We start from the raw sequence: 18,941 nt of genomic DNA on the forward strand, positions 1-18,941 counted from the left end.
GCAGCAGTGAAAGAAACTGAAAAATTAGTTGGTCGTCGAGGTGCAAGTAAGCCCAGTCACTAAGGGGTTAACACACAAATAATGTGTTCTGTTTGATTCTAAAACTAAAAGAAAGTCATTTTTTTAGAGTGTCTTTTTCCTTGTAAAACAATATATGGAGTACTGAGATTTGATCGGCAGGATGAGTGAAGTCACTGGTAAAATGTATAATCTAGGTCCTATAATAGCCGTAACTCAGCGTTGAAAGTCATGTGAAGGTCAGTAGACCCGTGATCTGTTAGTAACCCCCAAATGTCAGTTCAAAGGATCGGTATATATCACAGAACTGGCCTATAGGTTTAGTCGGTTAGGACCTTGGAGGCCATTTCCATAATTACCACAACATAAATGTTCAGCTGAAGACGGGCCAACACCACATATATTAGTAACCCGCATCCATGTGCAGGACACTGGTACTAAATACATTATGGAATATCTTCTTGAAGGAAAGCGGCTCTCCTCCTCTCTGCATGGAAATGGGTAGATTTGATGTATGCATGGTACATTGTACTTCCTTCTAGTTGTGGGTGAATGATGGGTGATATTGTATGGCCTTTATCAGAAAAAAGAGAAATCTTGTAGTAATTGGACAGAGAAGAACATTTTATAAAGCGGAGCATTAATAGGCTTTCATAAGTCACAAAATCCACCAGGGAATTTTCTAATTTATCAGACTGCTGGAAATTAGAACGTTGTATATATGAATACAGTCAGTCTTGTCACAAATGGATTGTTGATGGGGATACAAATAAGAAAATCTCATGTTGATTCTATCCCATTAACCCCTTAAAGACCAGACTGTTTTGTATCTTAAAGACCAGACACTTTTTGGGGATTTTGCCCATGTGGTGGTTTTACTGCCCTATTTTTTTTCCTTCAGCTGCCAAAATTATTTTTGCTGGTATTTTATTTTTTCCCGTGACATATAGGGCTATTTTTTAAATACCCTTTTCACTGACCTTTTTCCATATTTTACTTTTATTGGGGGTAAAAAGCTATAAAAAAAGATTTATTTTTTTACATTTATAGATGGTGTTTTGTTTTTTTTAAATTCTTTATTTGTACATGTTTTCTCTTTTTCTCACACATCATGGTTGACATTGTTAGATGATCAAAAGAAAATAACCAGCAAAACAAAATTCGTAATAAACATTTTGCATTACTTAAATGCAACATAACTCCTGGCCAAACGGGCCATATTCAGTCTCGTCCAATGAACTAATCAAGCAGAGTAGAGTCATGTATGGGGGCCGTAAGCCCCCTAGCAGGTCCTGCAGTCTCATCTCTTCAAGTATTGGAAGGTGGACCCTAGTAAGATAGAATCCACGTTCTGCTGCCTTATTTCCAGCTTGCATTTTTTTTTTTTAAAACCCATCCAAGAACCTGAACTTTCCCCTACTGTCAGACCACTATTCTTATTTTAAAAGCAACTAGTTGGGAGGGGGGCAGAGACCTAGGAAAATTAGGATGATAAAGGAAAGAGGAAAAAAAAAAACAGGGAGGGGGTGGGGGGAGTTTCTACCCAATGAAGGGTAAGATATGAGGGGGTCGAGATTACATATAGCCACCACTCTAGCGAGGTGATCAAACTTTACTGAAATTACACTAATCGCCTTGCTATCCAGAATTCCCTCTGGCGCTTTTGTGTAATTAGGAGTTGTAAGCATTACAGTATTCCATTGTGTCTTGGAATTCAATCCAGTAAAACCATGTGTTCCTAAACTTGACATGTGTACCTTTTAATGATGCTGTCAGGTCCTCCATCTTTGTCTCCTCTACCATACTGAACCACACTTGAAACAAAGGTTTTTTTAAATTAGGACATTTGCACTAAAATAAAGTATGGGAACGGGTTCCTCATTTTGTTTCGGAGATTTTGATATATAATATGTATGGTTTCGGGTTACATGGTGTATACGGCGACGGTTTTGGTTGGCGTCGACTTTGGGTCATTTTCTTTATGTATACATTTTTTTATTTTATTCTGCAGTTTTTTCTTACTTATTTTTTGTAACACTTGTTTTTACAGTCTATGTTCCCCATGATGTCATATAAGACCTCTGGGGGACATTCACATGGGCTTTTTTTTTTATTTGACACTTTTAAACTGTAGCTGAGGCATCCATAGGAACCCCAGTTACAGGGGTTAACAACCCCCTGTAGTGACAATAGTCACTTACAGAGCTGATCAGGGTCTGCTAGGACCCTGTAGCTCTGCTGTGCCAATAGGTTGCCGGCGTTCACGTGATCGTCAGCTCATGTAGTAGAAGAAACACTCTCACTTTTTAGTGCATAGCAGTCATTGAGCATGTGTACCTGGGAAGGAGAGGGCAGAAGGGGTTAAAAACTGCTACTCCCTTCTCCTCCCGCTTCTTAGCTGTGACTAATAGCTGACAGCCCTACCTGCTCCTGCTTGATTGCAGGAACAGAGGCTTTAATCCTGCGCCGTACATCTGCTATCGGGCAGGATTAAAGCCCAGGACCAAGAGCTGTAAATTTAAAGCGCTTGGTCCTTAAGGGGTTAACACAATATATCTCGGCATGTGCGTCTGAAGAAGGAATCCGGCAGTACCTTGATTTTGTTTTTCAACAGAAGATTGCATCTTAAGTAACATCGCCAAAATTCTTCCCACGCCGTATGCAAATTAGCTGTTCTAATTGAGGTCCACCCTGATTCTTCAACTCAAACACACCCCCTTCTTTGCTGCAGTCGCTGGATACATCATGTGTCAGGAATTATTTAGCTGGTGCGGTCAAAGCTGCGCAGGAACAATCGCATGGGGTGTCTCCATAATTCAATGCAGTTTTCGATGCAGTTGCAATTAAAAATCAACCTCCGCCGTACTGACTGAATACAGCCTTAGGCTTTATTCCCACAAACGTATATCGCATGCGTTTTAATGGCCTGGCCGATATACGCTATGGTGGGAGAGATTAAACTGGTGAACGGGGGCACAAATCAAATGTTTGTGCGCCCATTCAGACGGCCTGGGTCCCGGCGCATACATGCCGAGACTACCATGATGTCGCCCATCCCTGTTCACCTCAGGCTCACCTCTGTTCTCCTCCCCCCTCGCTCATTGCAATGGGAGGGGGTGGAGCTAATCCCCGGCCCATCCCGCCTCCTCCCTTTGATGGCTATGGACAATGGGCGGGGAGAGGGCGAGAGCTTAGCCCTGCCTACATCCCGCCCCTTGTCCGCAGCCAGCAATTGGAGGAGACGGGATGGTGCTTAGCTCCGCCCCCTGCTATTGCAGAGAACGAGCGGGGTGGAGAGCAGGGGTGAGCCTTCAGGGGGGGGAGCAGAGGGAGGGAGTTTAGCAGCTGCGCTGCTAAACTCCCTCCCACCTCCATCCGCTGTCATGGGCTCCAATAGGAGCCCATTTAGCGGCCGATGTATTCCGGCCCAAAAGATAGTTGCAGGACTATCTTTTGGGCCTGACATAAAAACGCCCGGCGCTATATTGGCCTGGCTTGGCGCTTTTACGTCTCAGGAATACGGCCATGTGATCTGATGCAATAGAACCCAATGCATCAGATCATAGCGTTTACACTTGTGGGAAAGAGCCCTGAGTGAAAGGAATGGATTCTGCATCTTTAAAAGCCCCCTTTATTTTCCCATATTTGCCATTGGGCACCTGATGGCAGTCCTGCCAATGGTATTACAGGTATAACAGAAGCTTCTTGGGGCCAAAAACTGAAAATTTAGTGAAGATAAAATGAGAAATTAATGCAGTTGATTTTTCTCACCTCAGCAGATAAGACTTGCTTGGTTTACAAACCCCTCCGTAGTGCAATGTGCTCCTTACCCGTTTCCTGCTTGTGTTGGCCCATTATAGAAGAGCTTGCTGGCCTCTTATGTTCACCGCTGATCTAGAACCTCATTTTGATTGTCAACTAACAAGATGTTTTTGTACATACGGACAGCACACTTGCGTGAATAAGATCTAAAACCTTAGGGCTTATTCACATATATGCATTTGCACTGCATATTAGACTTGCAAAATTTGCGCTCGTAATACGCAGTACATAGAACATATGTATTTCAATATTTTCGGTCACTTGGTTTTTCCATGTGCATTTTCGTCACACAAGAAAGCCTGCGTATTAGCACTTTAAATTAATGTGAACCTTGTGTGGTGCAGAGTGTTAAGGCAGCAGAAATGCAGTCCTAAGCTCTTGCTCATGACCTGAAGGTTGTGAGTTCATTCCCCGTATGGTTCAGGTAGCCAGCTCAAGGTTGACTCAGCCTTCCATCCTTCTGAGGTCGGTAAAATGAGTACCCAGCTTGGTGGGGGGTAATAAATAAATTACCTGAAAGCGCTGCGGAATAAGTTGGTGCTATACAAATAACAAGCTTTATTTATTTTAATGAAACTTGTTTGCCCATTGACATCAATAAGAGCACGCTTGTGTGTTTTTTTGCGCGCGCAAGTACGCAGGACATACATGGGGAAAAAATACAGTAAAGTATGCACACACGTGTGCGAAAACGCAACACCGAATACGCTTATGTCCGTGTGGTGTGAAGCTGGCCTAAAGGAACACGTGCTTACTAGAAAACTCTGGGGCAACTGCAAGCGACTTTATTTTTTATTTTTTCCTAAAAAAAAAAAAAATCTAAGCCTTCCTTAATTATCATTACCATCGGAGCAAACTGAGACAAATTTGGGAAACTTGTTTAAAACAGAAAGTATCTCTTGTTTCCCATAGCAACCAATCACAGTGCAGCATTCTATTTCAATTGCACTGTAAGAAATGAAAGCTGCACAGTGATTGGCTGCTATGGGCAACAAAGACCGTTTTTTCTTTAGACGGTTTCATAAATGTCCCCCACTGTATATTGTCCAAGAATGGGGTAGTGACATGTGAGGGAGGACCTAGGGTAAGAGATACTGATGTAATGCCTCCTGAGGTCCATAACAGGGTTGCTGTGCCATGTCATATTCCCGTCCACAAAAAGCCCAGGCAGTCGGACGGCACAGATGGGAGTCGGGTGCCCTTTAAGAATGTCATTCTATCCATTCCATCTATGCTTGTGCAGTGTTTGTGTAAGATCTACGTAGCGGCGCGGAGGAGAAGCCGCTGGATTTCTCTGCCTGGTGTTTACGTAGTGTGAAACAAGTGCTCTTAAAGCCTAATATGGCCATGATGTTGCTGTTAAGCACGCAGCAATTTATTGCAGTTCTAGGCTATGTCATCACTTTAATTGTTCTATAATTAGGCCCTGCTAGCCATAATTACAGGCCCTTCATCTTCTAAACCTAATTGAATACGGAACGATTTAATGTGCTGTCCTTATTGAACTTCTCTTCTCGCGTATTTTCCCAGGTTAATTATTCTGACTCAGCCCGGTCTCGGCGCTCGGATTGTCTTATTTTTCTGTTCATCATTAGAAAAAATATAGGGTTTGTGGAGAGCCTACACGGCACAGCAACCAGTTTGTTTCCCGGCTCTTTCTTCTGCCAGCTAATTGCCAGTTCTGAACAAATGTATTAAAAGCAAGTACATCTGCCTCAAGGGGGATAACTTTCTTCAGAACTTTTAAATGGAAGTCTACAAGGATGCATTAAAGTAATATATGCTCTACTTGTGTGATATCTGCAAGCATCATATATATTCTGTAATTATTGGCATGCCTTGGATAGCTTTCTTAATATCATATCATTTTCATAAGTGGAAACCCATTGAACGTATGTATCGCTCATGCTCAATTATCTGCAGAGATCTGGAACACCCCGAGGGATTGATACATCAAGTAGTGGAAAATGGTATAGCTTTTTATTATTCAAATAAGGAGGTTTGTTTGTTGAACCCGTATTATCCCCTTTAACTGTTTATGCTGCGTTATATGTACAGTTGCAGTCAAAATTATTCAACTTCTATTGAAGGTTTATTTGCCAAATTTACAAACTTACAGCTTTTTGCAAAAGAAAAAACAGTCAAAGAACAATTTAAATAGCTCAGCACAACTAATATAACTAGTTGTTTCTCCAAAATCAGCACAGAATGGCAATTTTAATGACTATTGCCATGGCATGTGGCTTTAGTAATTAGTAGAGCTCATTTTGCTGGTCTGACCTGCTGCATAGCCTCTGGCAGTGTTCCTGAAAAATCTTAAGGTCCATTTACACGCAAAGATAATTGTTCAAAAGATAGGTTTTGATCAATTGTTTTGCATAAACTGCTAATGGACACTAATGTCCATTAGCAGCTTATCAACGTCATTTGAATGTAAATGAGCCTCCAGGACCTGTATGCGGAGAACAGCAGGTGGTCTGTTCTCTGCATTCAGCTCCTTTGTTCTGCCGGGGGCTTTCTGCTGAATACAATGTATTCAGCGCTCCCGTGGACAATACAGCACCATGGACAGCAAACACAGCATGTGGTCTGTGTTATCTTCTCTCTGGCTGAAGGATGGATTTTATGCAGTGCACTCGCTGCCATACACGGTGATAGCTGGCTCACACAGACCGCTAAAACACTGCCTGACCAACGCAGCATTTTACTCGTGTGGTTTTGTGAATGAGCCCATAGCCATATTTATAACATGCAGGTGAAGCTTCATTCCCACAAGCACATAAACGCTGCGTTTTCATGCTTGGGCGTATATACCCTACCCATGTGAATCGATTATACCGCGCGTAAATACGTCAGCAGCATGAAAGATGGAACATAAGCTGCTGAAATACGTCCAGTGTATATACGGGGGCTCCTATGGGGGCAGGGAAAAAGAAGGGAGGGGGAGGCATTTTAGCAGCGTCCAACACTGCAAAAAGTTTACAGATGCCTTTATATAGGCACTGGAAGGCATCCCAAGGAAGGGCTTTCTGGGATGCGGCGCCTTCCTTTTGCTAAAAACGACGCTCGTGGTCACGTGACTGGTCGAGAATGTGCTGTCCGTGATTGCGGAAAAACGCCCATTCAGGTGCTCATATGGAGCAGGCGTGAAAACATAAAAACGCCATCTACATATATCTGCTCATGTGAAAGAGCCCTAAATTTCACAGTCAGCAAAGGCCTAGCCAGTCCAGGTATTTCATGTATTTCATCTAAAGCACACCTGATGGAACTAATGAAACCCTTGATTAGTTGCTTTAGGTGTCTTTCAGCCAACACCTGATTTGGAATTGTGTGCTCTTATTAGGGATTTTATTTAATGGGTTGGATAATTCTGCAAGAGTCATTAAAAGTGGCATTTGTGTTACATTTGGACAAACTGCTTGCTGTCTTAGTTATGTTGAGTTATTAAAATTGTCCTTGCATTATTTTTAAAACAGCTGAAAGTTTGTAAATTTAGGAAATAGACCTCATTTGCAGTGTGGGTCGAATAAGCTTGATTGCAACTGTATATGGTAGTAATTTGCAGCCATTATTTTGTACGTTTTCTTTGCAGTTTTGTGTAAACCTGAAACGTAGCACATGATAATATGATGGGGTAATACATACACCCCGCCCTAATCCCACTGCCAGCTCCGTCTTTGTGTCCAGATAGTTTCTAAAACAAAAAAGGGCTTCTACAATTGTGTCATCCAGTGTGGTCTGTAATGAGCTTTATCTGCTTGCCTTGTAACTGATGGAATTTCGCGCATTAATTCCTTATAATGAGTGCTTACTGATAATTATCTCCTGTGTGATTAAAGTGTGATGACAGTTCTGATTCCATGTGGCCGTGTCTCAGCCTGCGTCACCAATCCCTTCGAGGAATGGTAAATTTGTATAATAGAAATGTTTTAAAGATTTAGGTGTATTTATTTATATGATACAATGTAATTGTGAGAAAACTCCTTTAAATAGTTTTTGACCACACAATCCGGAATTGTTCTGAGCCAAGATTATACCCACGAACAGTGCATGGAGTAAACACTGAACACCATCTATATAAACTCCATGGCACATAATGCCGCCTGCACACTGTCATTTTAAGATAACAATAGCGTAAATTGGGGTAAACCCGTTCAGCGCACTACGACTAGATGTACACGCCCCCTATGGGTGCTTTTAAACTGTACAATTATCGTTCAAAAAATCGTGTCAACGAGCGAAAGTGAACAAGGATCAGTCTAAACGCGAGCAAATGATGAATGGGAAACATTCACATTTTATTCGTCATTCATTTTATGCAGTCATAAAAACTATCGGTGGCTCATTCGCTTATCGTTTGGGTTAAGCAATAATCATTCTGCGCTTATATAGTGAATGTGAGAGACTGAGTAATTCTTGTTTGAATGATCCAACGATGCGTCTGTCGAAACAGACTGCACAAGAGCAACTTCGCTAATGGTGACGCTACTCGCTAGGTACAAATGAGAATCGGCTCGTCTAGAAGGACTCTAACTCATCACTGGAACAACCAATTCATATCTCTACCTGGAAGGTCCTGTTGATAATAAAACAATTTCCTTATCAAAAAAATAGCAGTCAGTGGATGAATTCTGAATCTCTCCCTCAGTACAGGTAGATTAATTATTACAAGGAGGGTGGGATTCATGGTGGGCTACCAAGAGACTTAAGGCTGTCATACACATCAGACAAAATTCATCCGAACCTGCTGATTTCAAGTGGCAGTATAAAACTCTCACATGTATGGGGGCCGCCCTGCCTTTGTTTTGAATTCCAATAACCAATCCTTGTGTCCACCCTGGAGGTAAGCCAATTCCGCAAGTGTCTGGCTTCGTCTTTCTCCATTGACCCTTTGTAAAACACATAAATGTTTGGCCCAACCAAGCTTCATGTGTATGGGGAAGTCTGTAGAAAGGGTTGTCTAACAAGATTTAAGCGAATAGCTATTGAAGATATGTGCACACCTTTCAAATAACACTAGAGAGGTTGCAAAAGAATGATGACAATAAAGCACATATGATATCTCCGCAGTAAGATGCAGAGAGTGCAAAAAATGTGAGTTCTGCGATGTAAGCAGAGCATTGCTCATCACCAAAAACACACCGGGTAAACTAATGTTCTCCAAAGCCTCAGTAACGTCATGAATCAGGACTTCATCTCACTATAGGGCATAAAACTACCCAATGACCAAAACAGAAGTACGTAATGCACCGAATCAACTGAAATGTAGACCATTTGGAATAAAGCACTAAACGCTGCCACGCCAACCTACCATAGACTAGATCATGGAGTGGATTCTAATACATCCAGTCCTCGGTTTCCAAAATGCTTTTTACAGCTGAAACAAGCAATGTGAAGAAAAACCGCAACTTGGATGATGATGATCTAGCATAACAGCAAAGTCAAATGTAAATCCCAGCTGTATAGAAATGCTTAGAAATAGTATAGTCAATATTCATTCTCATACGGCAGATTTCTTGCACAAATTTCTGCAACTGTTCCTGTCATCTAAATGGGTCTTGTGGAAATCCATGTGCTTGACACCAAAACAGCCTCATGTAAGCTCATCGCCGAGAATTTCATCTGCGCTTTGGGCAGACAAGATACAACAGTACTCTGCTTGGGACGTCCCAGCTGCGACATCCCATTTCCGCTGATGCTGACCATGTTACTCTCCCCCTGCCGGTCTACCATGTCCACTGAGCACCTCCCTGTGACTTCTATGGTTGCTCTTCCATTTGTAGCTTGTTGGCTTTAGCTCAGCGGTGCGCTCTGCCATCTCCCCTCCCGCCTCTGGTGCTGTAATTATCGGTTTTCCTCCACCCCCACGCAGTTCCTTCTCCAACGCTGTGACATCATGCCCCCTCCTGGAAGATGTTGCCTACCAGCTCCGGCGCAGACTGTCCTCGGAAGCCTTACATCAGTGCTCCAAAATCTGCGGCGCTTTCACACTTCCATGACCTCTGCTTTTGGTGGCCCCTGGCCCCGCTGTTCTGCCTTCAGTACTCCGCTGCACTCGCTCAGCCGCTGTCAGTCTCCTCGCTAGCCTCGCATTATGCCAGGCAAATGTGACCACAGCGAGGAGACTCAGCGCAGGAGCCGGGAAGGGGACAAGGCCGAGCGGTGGAGTGGTGATTGACAGGAGCCTGCAGGGGAGATGTGGCCCACCCATTCTCCTACCCAGCCAATCCAGTTGGGGGCGTTGCTTGTGGGCATGCATCTTGGCCTCACCCATTCTTCTGGTGGAGACAAGATACAACAGTACCGGAAAGAGGAATCACCCTGGGCGAATGGCTCCATCTTGTGAAGAAACTGAACAGCGCCGAATGGACACTATTGACTATAATGGGATCCATTCAGTTTCTGCTCAGCTGCTCGGCTTTTTGTGCCCGATCTAGTATGAAACCTTTGACTGGATGTTCCAGGGCAGATGTGAAACTACTCTTTAAAGGGTAAACGAACCGAGGTAAAGAAAGTTTTAATGCGTTAAACTCCACTAGATCCGTATGTTATTCTGCCATGCCGTAGAGAGAATTTCATCACATAGTGTTCATTTTCTGGGAAAGAAGGGTAACAATGTAGCTAGAAGGATTTAATGCACAAGGCTATATACTGTGTTTCCCTGAAAATAAGACCCCGTCTTATATACATTTTTGCCCCAAAAGAGGCAGTAGGTCCTATTTCCTATGTCCAGGTCCCTCCCGCTGCTCTCCACAGCTCCGACGCACTTCCCGCAGTCATACAACATCACTTCCTGGTTTCATAAATCCCGCCTTTAGAAAGTGATGGCTGTGATTGGTTTTTCGACTGCTGCTCAGCCAATCAATGCAGCACTGGATGAACCAATACAATGGCTGTGATTGGTTCATCCAGCACTGCATTGATTGGCTGAGCAGTGGTCGAAGAACCAATCACAGCCATCACCTCCTAGAGGTGAGATTTATAAATCCCGTAACCAGAAAGTGATGTACGAGCAGCTGAGGACTGCTGGAACCACGCCAAACCTCTAGAAAGCAATGAGACGAGACGGTCTGGGACCGAGCCTGCTAGGTAATGTATTTTTTTTTTGTAATGTAGTGTAACTAGGGCTTATTTTCCGGGTAGGGCTTATATGTCAATCCTCCCCGAAAATTATGCTCAGGGCTGGTCTTATTTTGGGGGAAACCGGGCATGTACTTATAATTGGTTTATGCTAGGAAAAGCTCTAGCAATACACGTAATCTGTGAATACCTCTGCATTTAATATTCCTACTTTCGAGCAGTTCTTGGCAGCCAAAACTGTAAGTAAAATGAAGCAGACTACATTCTTTCTACTCGCATGCCTTTTTGACATTTCGGAGCCTCTGCATCAGCTTAACTTCTGAGTGACCTGTCGTGGAGACATTTTTATGTCACTAATGGTAATCACTTTTTGGCCAATCATATGTAATTTGTGCTGTTTTTTTTTTTCCTTTGCCGACAAGTCACAGCGGCCCTTTGTAAGAGTCACCATGACAAATGTCTGCAGTGCATTCTCGCTCTTAAGATTTTTTTTTCTCTCCAAGAGAAAATAAGTATTATAACGTCAAATTGGACTGAATTAGGCAAAGTTACATTCCAGAGGGGATTGAAAGCTGCCATTTACGGCCATGTCCGTTGGCATTCATAAAAATGATTTTACCTGCATGTCCTGATACGAATGTGATTGCTTACAAGCGACATACCTTTATTTGACTGCGTTTGGGTGCAAAGTTTAGGTAAATGTTGTTATTACAAACTTATTCAAGCAAAGCTGAACATTGTGTTTATGCCAGGAGGCATGCAAGTTCATATTAAGCCGGCGCTCTTCAGCGTGCTCTCCCTGCGAGACTGAGACCGTTTAGAAGTGTTTGCTATCTGAAGTGAATAAATATTACAGTTGTACAGTCATTGCATCCAGTAGAATACATCGTATTACGCCAAAATGTCCAGATTCCGCATTGTGGTATCCATAGACGATCTGTTCTTCCATGGTTCAAGATCTTCAGCATCAACTATCAACACCGGCCTTGATCTAGAGAAGACAAATTCTAGACTTTTGTTGCCTGATATGCAGATAAAAGATGTACGCAAAGATGATACCATTCCAGTGTGTTTCCTTGGAGGAATGATCCATAGTTTGGTTTTTTCCCCAGCCCACGGTTTCCCCCAAAATATGCAGTTTTGCCATTACTATGTTGCTCCAGAAAGTGTCCGCCTACTCACATGCAGGTGCACACTTGTCATATTATCCCACGGTGTATTACTTTACCATGGTTATTTAGATATTTTTTGTAATAATGTAGAATAAAAAAAATGGGGAATGTGAAGTTGGATGTGGATTTCACACCCAGTGAACCTTCATTGTCCACCTTTATCCATCGGAGAAGTTGGCAGATGTTAAAGGGCCACTCCAAGGAAAGCATTTCTTCCATCCCTGCTCCCCTTCTCTGATTGCCTGTCACACTTTGGATGCCCCTTATGTATACTGCAGTCACTTCCATGCAGTGCAGCCTCCTGTCTGATATTTATCAGGCACCATCTTGATGCTGAGATTTCTGTTTGAGGCCAGCCGCACACAACCGGATTTGCATCGGGGAATCCAGAGTAGGCGTCCGCCCCCAGGACCCACAGCAAATACCGTCCATAAAATGCTATGGAAAAGTGAGTCTTCCTGCACACAAGCGGAAACTAATTGTGGTTTCCGTGAGCCAAAAAAAAAACGCAGCATGCTGTATTTTTAGACGGATTCCGTGCGGACGGCTTCCATTGAAGTGCGCTTAGACAACCCTTTTAAAGGAGATGTCCCGCGCCGAAACGGGTTTTTTTTTTTTTAAACCCCCCCCCCGTTCGGCGCGAGACAACCCCGATGCAGGGGTTAAAAAAACCACCCGCACAGCGCTTACCTGAATCCCGGCGGTCCGGTGACTTCAATACTTACCGCTGAAGATGGCCGCCGGGATCCTCTATCTTCGTGGACCGCAGCTCTTCTGTGCGGTCCACTGCCGATTCCAGCCTCCTGATTGGCTGGAATCGGCACGTGACGGGGCGGAGCTACACGGAGCTACACGGAGCCCCATAGAGAACAGCAGAAGACCCGGACTGCGCAAGCGCGGCTAATTTGGCCATCGGAGGCCAAAAATTAGTCGGCACCATGGAGACCAGGACGCTAGCAACGGAGCAGGTAAGTAAAAAACTTTTTATAACTTCTGTATGGCTCATAATTAATGCACAATGTATATTACAAAGTGCATTATTATGGCCATACAGAAGTGTATAACCCCACTTGCTGCCTCGGGACATCTCCTTTAAGTAAATAAAATGAAATGAAATAATCAGTAAATTCACAGTGCTCTAACCATGGGCAGACTGAAATACTGACGGGCTCCCTCATTGCAAAGAACTATGTTTAAGGGGGCTTCTACACGGGACAACCTGTCAGGCGCAGATGCCCAACAGCTGTAGCAGTGATGATATTTCCTATGCTTTCACACGGGAACGAGCATCGGTAGTAATTGGAGGCAGAGCGGCTACAGTTCATTTCATAGAGTTGGAAGGGATCTCCAGGGTCATCGGGTCCAACCCCTTGCTTAGTGCAGGATTCACTAAATCATCCCAGACAGATATTTGTCTAGCCTTTGTTTGAAAACTTCCATTGAATTGGAACTCCCCACCTCCCGTGGTAACCTGTACCACTCACTGATCACCCTCACTGTCAGACAGTTTTATTCTAATATCTAATTTGTGTCTCCTCCCTTTCAGTTTCATGCCATTGCTTCTAGTCTTTTTAAACGAAATTAACTTGGACAACCCGTTTAACCCTTTCCAATCCAGCGTTGAACATCTTCCAACATGATGATTTAGCCTTTATAGCTCTGATGTCGGAAGACGTCCAACTGGGTTTTAACTGGATTTGCTTGACCCCTCCTCTGTCGAAGCCTGTCTGACATATTACCTATTGTAGTACTGGCTTTAGCCTGCAGATAGCGCTGGTTGTTTCTAAGCAGATAATGAGTATGCGGGTGGTAGAAAAACTGGATTGGAAAGGGTTAGAAGAATTGTCTGGTTATGATGACCCCTATCTATATGTACTGTTAGGATGCGAGTAAATTCCGGACTCCCCTCTTACGGGCAAGGCAGAGAGCCTTTCCAAAGAGAAGCTCCTGCTCAGCGGGGCCTGGCATTCGCTAATTTCTTCCATGGCCACCGTGACTCTTCCCCACAATTATAAAGGTCAGTTGTGGCAGAGACCCCCCACTATCAGCTAGTCATACACGGACCCCATTAGCAAAGACGATCAAAGATCATTAAATGCATCCACTAATGTCAAAGCTACCGTATAACACATTGTTACAATCCCTTCCTCCCGCTGAGTAAGACGAAGGATCCTCTGATCTAATAGATGCTTTTCACACTCTCCTGTTCATAAACCTTGACTTTCTACAAAATAATGTCAGAGGCCACAGGATATAAAAGACAGGTTGAGAAATGTTTGATTGTACATGAAAGCCTTATTGAAATGCCAGAAAGAGATTATAAAATGATGGAAAATGAAATGGCCGCCTCTAATTGTGCGTGCCTGCCGCCAAATGATGCTGAGAACTCTTTAATCTTGCAGGAGCTTAGCTTTTAATTTCAGAATGCCTTGGTGGCTTTGATTACTAATATTAAAATAAGAGGCTTATATGGTTTTGTGATTCCGTGCTGCTAGAGGAGGAGAAATACTGATCTTATGCTTGACCACATATCCTCCTTCCAATTTATGTGTGATGTAAAATATCACACTGGGAAGGGGATTTCTGACATAAGTATATTACTTTATAGTTCATTCACTGACTATTACATTGGAGAATTACATATATAACAATTCCCCAATATACTAAGAGCTGCTTTAGTGATAAGCAGGTAGGGAACACATAGGAGGTATGTACACCCCGAGTCTTCTCTGCAGCCACTTGACTGACTGTTTTACATTAGACTGACAAATTGTAGGTAGATACGGGCTGTCAGCGACCTGATGTATGATGATAGACTCGCAAGACAATGACAGTGTAAGGCAACATACTCGCTAAAGGTGCTTTTAGACGGAAAGACTATCGTTCAAACGAGTGAAAGTGAACAAGAATCCTTCGGTCTAAACACAAGCCAACGATGAACTAGAATCATTCGGTGCAAACACAAGCCAACAACGAACTAGAATCGTTCACTTTTCGCCCGTCATTCATTTTATGCAGGCATAAAAATCACCGTTGGCTCATTCACTTATCGTTGGGTTTAAACAGCAATGTTTCAGTACCTCTCACTCACTTAAGGCCCATACACACAACAATTATCGCTCAAAATTCGTTCAAACGATGTCTTTTGAGCGATAATCATTGCATGTAAATGCTACTGTTGTCAGCTGTTCGGCCGAACAATAATTTTTTTGTTCAGCATAAAAACTATTGTTCGGCCAGCCAGCTGATAGTAGGGACCGCAGGCTGTGATTCTCTTCGGGAGCGCTGATAGCATTGTTTTCAGCTGCTGTCCCATGGGAGAACAATGGAGCTGTATACAGGTAACAGACCACTCGCTTTTATATGCATACAGCGAAGGGAGCTTCGTTTAAATGGAAATGAAGCTAAATAGCTATTAACAGGCATTAGTGCCCATTAGTAGCTATGCAAAATGATCGCTCAAAACTGTCACTCAAACTGTCTTTTGAGCGAATTGTGAGCAAATCATCTTTGCGTGTAAATGGAGCTTTATACAGTGAATGTGAAAGACTGGACGATTCTCGTTTGATCGAGCCAACGATGTGTCTGCCAGTGTAAACAGGAAGCATGAGAGCGAACGAGCTAGAGAGGAGGTCACTTGCTTGTTCATTCGTTCAAACGATAATCGGCTTGTCTCAAAGGAGCTTGGGAGCTCTCTCTGTACATCTCCGGACTGGAGATTCTGCAGCTTTGCTCTGCAGACAATACTATTTGGAAGAGACCCTACTGACTCGGCTGATCAGTGCCACCTCCTTCAGAAGATGATGGCCATGCTCACCATTTAATCCCTTTATAGATATCATATAGATGACATTGATACTTTAAAAATATTTTTTCTTAACAGTCCAGTGTCGGATTAGAGTACCTAGAGTGCACTAGTGAGATTCATTTTGGGGCACACTGTAAGGCTACATGCAAATATTATGGCTTTTGCGGTTCGCAAATTTCCGGACGGTGCATTCAACATACGTGTCAAAGGTGGCTGTATTTGCATGTGACCTTGTCTCCACTGAAGTGTGTGGAGAATGCAGCGTGTGGGAATTGGTGGACACCCATTCACCCAATAGGTGAGCATCTCAGAGGTGGCATATATGGCATGTCCTGCAAAGGACGGGCTCTTACATAACGGACACAGTATGGCCAAAAAATGATGCCAACATACAGTTTTATGGTAAAACGCCACAGTTTTCAAATAGATTTTAAAGGCTCCATGGTTTTGCAGATGAACAGCGGCTTTACCCATGAAACCGTATGGCCACTAAGAACCAATTTGAAAAACTTGCTCATTTGCAATAAAGCCAAATATTAGTGTGGTATTCATGTGACCTCACCTTTAACAAGATAGCTCATGGCTACTGGCCAGCCTCCCAGTGTACGTGGATGTCACGTCGGCCAGCTTATGTGTCTGTATAAATAGATAAACTAACCAGAATGGCTGCTGAGATGCGGTATGTAGTGCAGCTAGCGTACTGTGCCATACACTGCTCGTACAGGATTGGGGGTTCATAGCCCACGAGGGGGTTTACCTGTTCCATTGTGGGCTAGTGTGAGCTTCATAGAGTCTGTTATGTAGTGAAATGGTTCTACCAAAAAGTAATACGATGAATAGCAACAGTTTCTATGCATGAGTCCAATAGTGGCATCCTATATTGTTTTTTGGCCGCTGGCTATAGCCGACAGCTTCCTCTCCCTCTTCCTCCCATAGGCCACAGCCATAAGCATGCCCTGTGCAGTAGACTATGCACTATCCTTCCACCTATTTGTGTTACCGATTTGGATGTATGCGCGTGCCTGGCCTACCTATTAAAGGGACATCTCTTTCGTCTCCACCCAATCTAGATAGTCATCTGGTTATTTTGAAGCACCTTCCAACACTGGAGTGTGATTGAGCAATAGATTCCACATGGTTCTGCAAAGGTGCTATTAGTTGTGATTGTCTCCCAGTTCAACCTGAACCTATTCACTCATCTTTCCCGTCTTCTGCTGTCCTAAGCTCAGCATATACTCAGATGCTTTTTGTACTGGTTTATAGAATGCGATCTCAAGCAAGGAAGCCGCTGTGACATCCATGTGCCCTATTATACTACTGTAAGGCTCAAAGAGCGGTCTACGCAAAACGGCTATTACCTTCTATTGCACCCATCCAGTCCCCTTCCGTGTTTGTAAGTCCTGCATGCAATGAATGAACTGCTGTTTTAAATCTTAATTGGTGAGTGTTGTGTTCTTCATATCTTCTTCCATTGGAAGTATATTTCTCCTCCTTGCAGTTGCTGAGCACCACCATCATTAACACAGACCCCCCCAGTCTAGTGACATGTTACTTTAATGAGGTTAGCACTGAGTGTTCTTCCTTACTTGCCCCTACTATGCCTTATAGGAGATACACCATGTACACAAGTTTCAAGGGTGATCCGCGCTTTATACCTTGAAGAGGATGGTATTCTGTTTCGAAGGCATTGGATACATTAACGTCTAGCAATGTAATGTTGGAGGTGTGCAGGAGATCTGCACAGGGTTTGACCCCATATTATACAATGGGACTTATCCTTGGCATTGCCACTTGAAATAAGTAGCAAGCATGAAAAGTCTTCCATGGCATGCGAACGGCATTGTACAAACCCCATTCACATGCATGGGATGCCGATGATTGTTGTAACTCTTTGAAAACCATTTTGGCCAAAGGTCTGGTCAACTCCAACAGATATGAATATATGCTAATCATACTTCACCAGCGAGAGCCTGTACTCCCATACTATAATGTACTATTACTGGGTTTGGATGTAACCAAAGCCACAGTACCGCAGGGCATTTATAAGGAGGTGTCTTACGGAGTTCCAGGCTCCATTGAACTATTTTCGGCTGTTGGGACATTTGTAAGCTCAGTAGGCTAGCAGCATTATGACTTCAGCTGTGAAGGATGAGGAGCTGTAATGCAATGGATTTTCTAAATTACTTCTCTTTTCATTTAGAAAGTATATATAATGTATAACGTTTAAAGGTGAACAAATGCCTCAACGTTCTGAACATTATGTGAAATAAGTGAACCCCGCTGAGATGTTGGGAGTCCTTGTAAAGAACACATGCAGTCTGTAGATTTGAACATGATCAGTGTGTAATTTTGAGGAATGTAATGCTTCTTGAGAAAATATTCATCTTTTGGAGAAAGGGGAAATCTGGGATCATGTGAATATTTCCGCTCAAGCACAAGAATCTTTCAGCGTTTTTGGTAAACAAGGTCGTCCTTCATAATGTTCTGACATTCCACTTATTGTACGTTTAGCATTTTCATGGCTTCTTGTAGGTGATGAGACTTGGAAATGCCTGTCATTGTAACTGTTCTGCACTATATATACAGATTAGCTGTGGTATACTACCATGGGGGAAAATCCACAGAGTCAAATGTTCAAACTGGGGCCACCAGAGTTCTATTAATTCCATTTCATATATGTGTGATGATATACTTGGCAATACCTGCATGCAGAGAACTGAACGACGAGCCGTCCCGTGTAATCAGCCGGCGTTCACTTTTGAATGACTGTATGCTTACTATGAATGGAGGCAAGCAGGGGGGAAGAAAAATCCTGATTTTTACTGATATTCATCGTTATATTTTGTTGCTTTTAGACTAAGCAAATAAAGCAAATCCAAAAGTAACCGTATCTATCTCTCCTGAAGTCACTAGCATTAGGGCTGTATACCATTTCCTTGTGGATATTTATGGACTATACATTTGCTATCTTGAGTTCCTGAGATTTTTTGTCTTTAGCCTTTGAAAAATACTTGAATGGTTGATATAGTGTGTGAATG

At 43.1% G+C, this 18,941-nt stretch overlaps 1 protein-coding gene across 1 annotated transcript in view; it reads left to right on the top strand.

Annotated features, from left to right (window-relative positions):
• TBCK (TBC1 domain containing kinase) overlaps window positions 1-18,941 on the top strand; it is a 233,466-nt gene that overhangs the window by 173,794 nt on the left and 40,731 nt on the right. The window lies entirely within an intron of this gene.

The sequence above is a fragment of the Eleutherodactylus coqui genome, chromosome 7 (assembly GCF_035609145.1).
Source record: "Eleutherodactylus coqui strain aEleCoq1 chromosome 7, aEleCoq1.hap1, whole genome shotgun sequence".
NCBI classification, from domain to species: domain Eukaryota; kingdom Metazoa; phylum Chordata; class Amphibia; order Anura; family Eleutherodactylidae; genus Eleutherodactylus; species Eleutherodactylus coqui.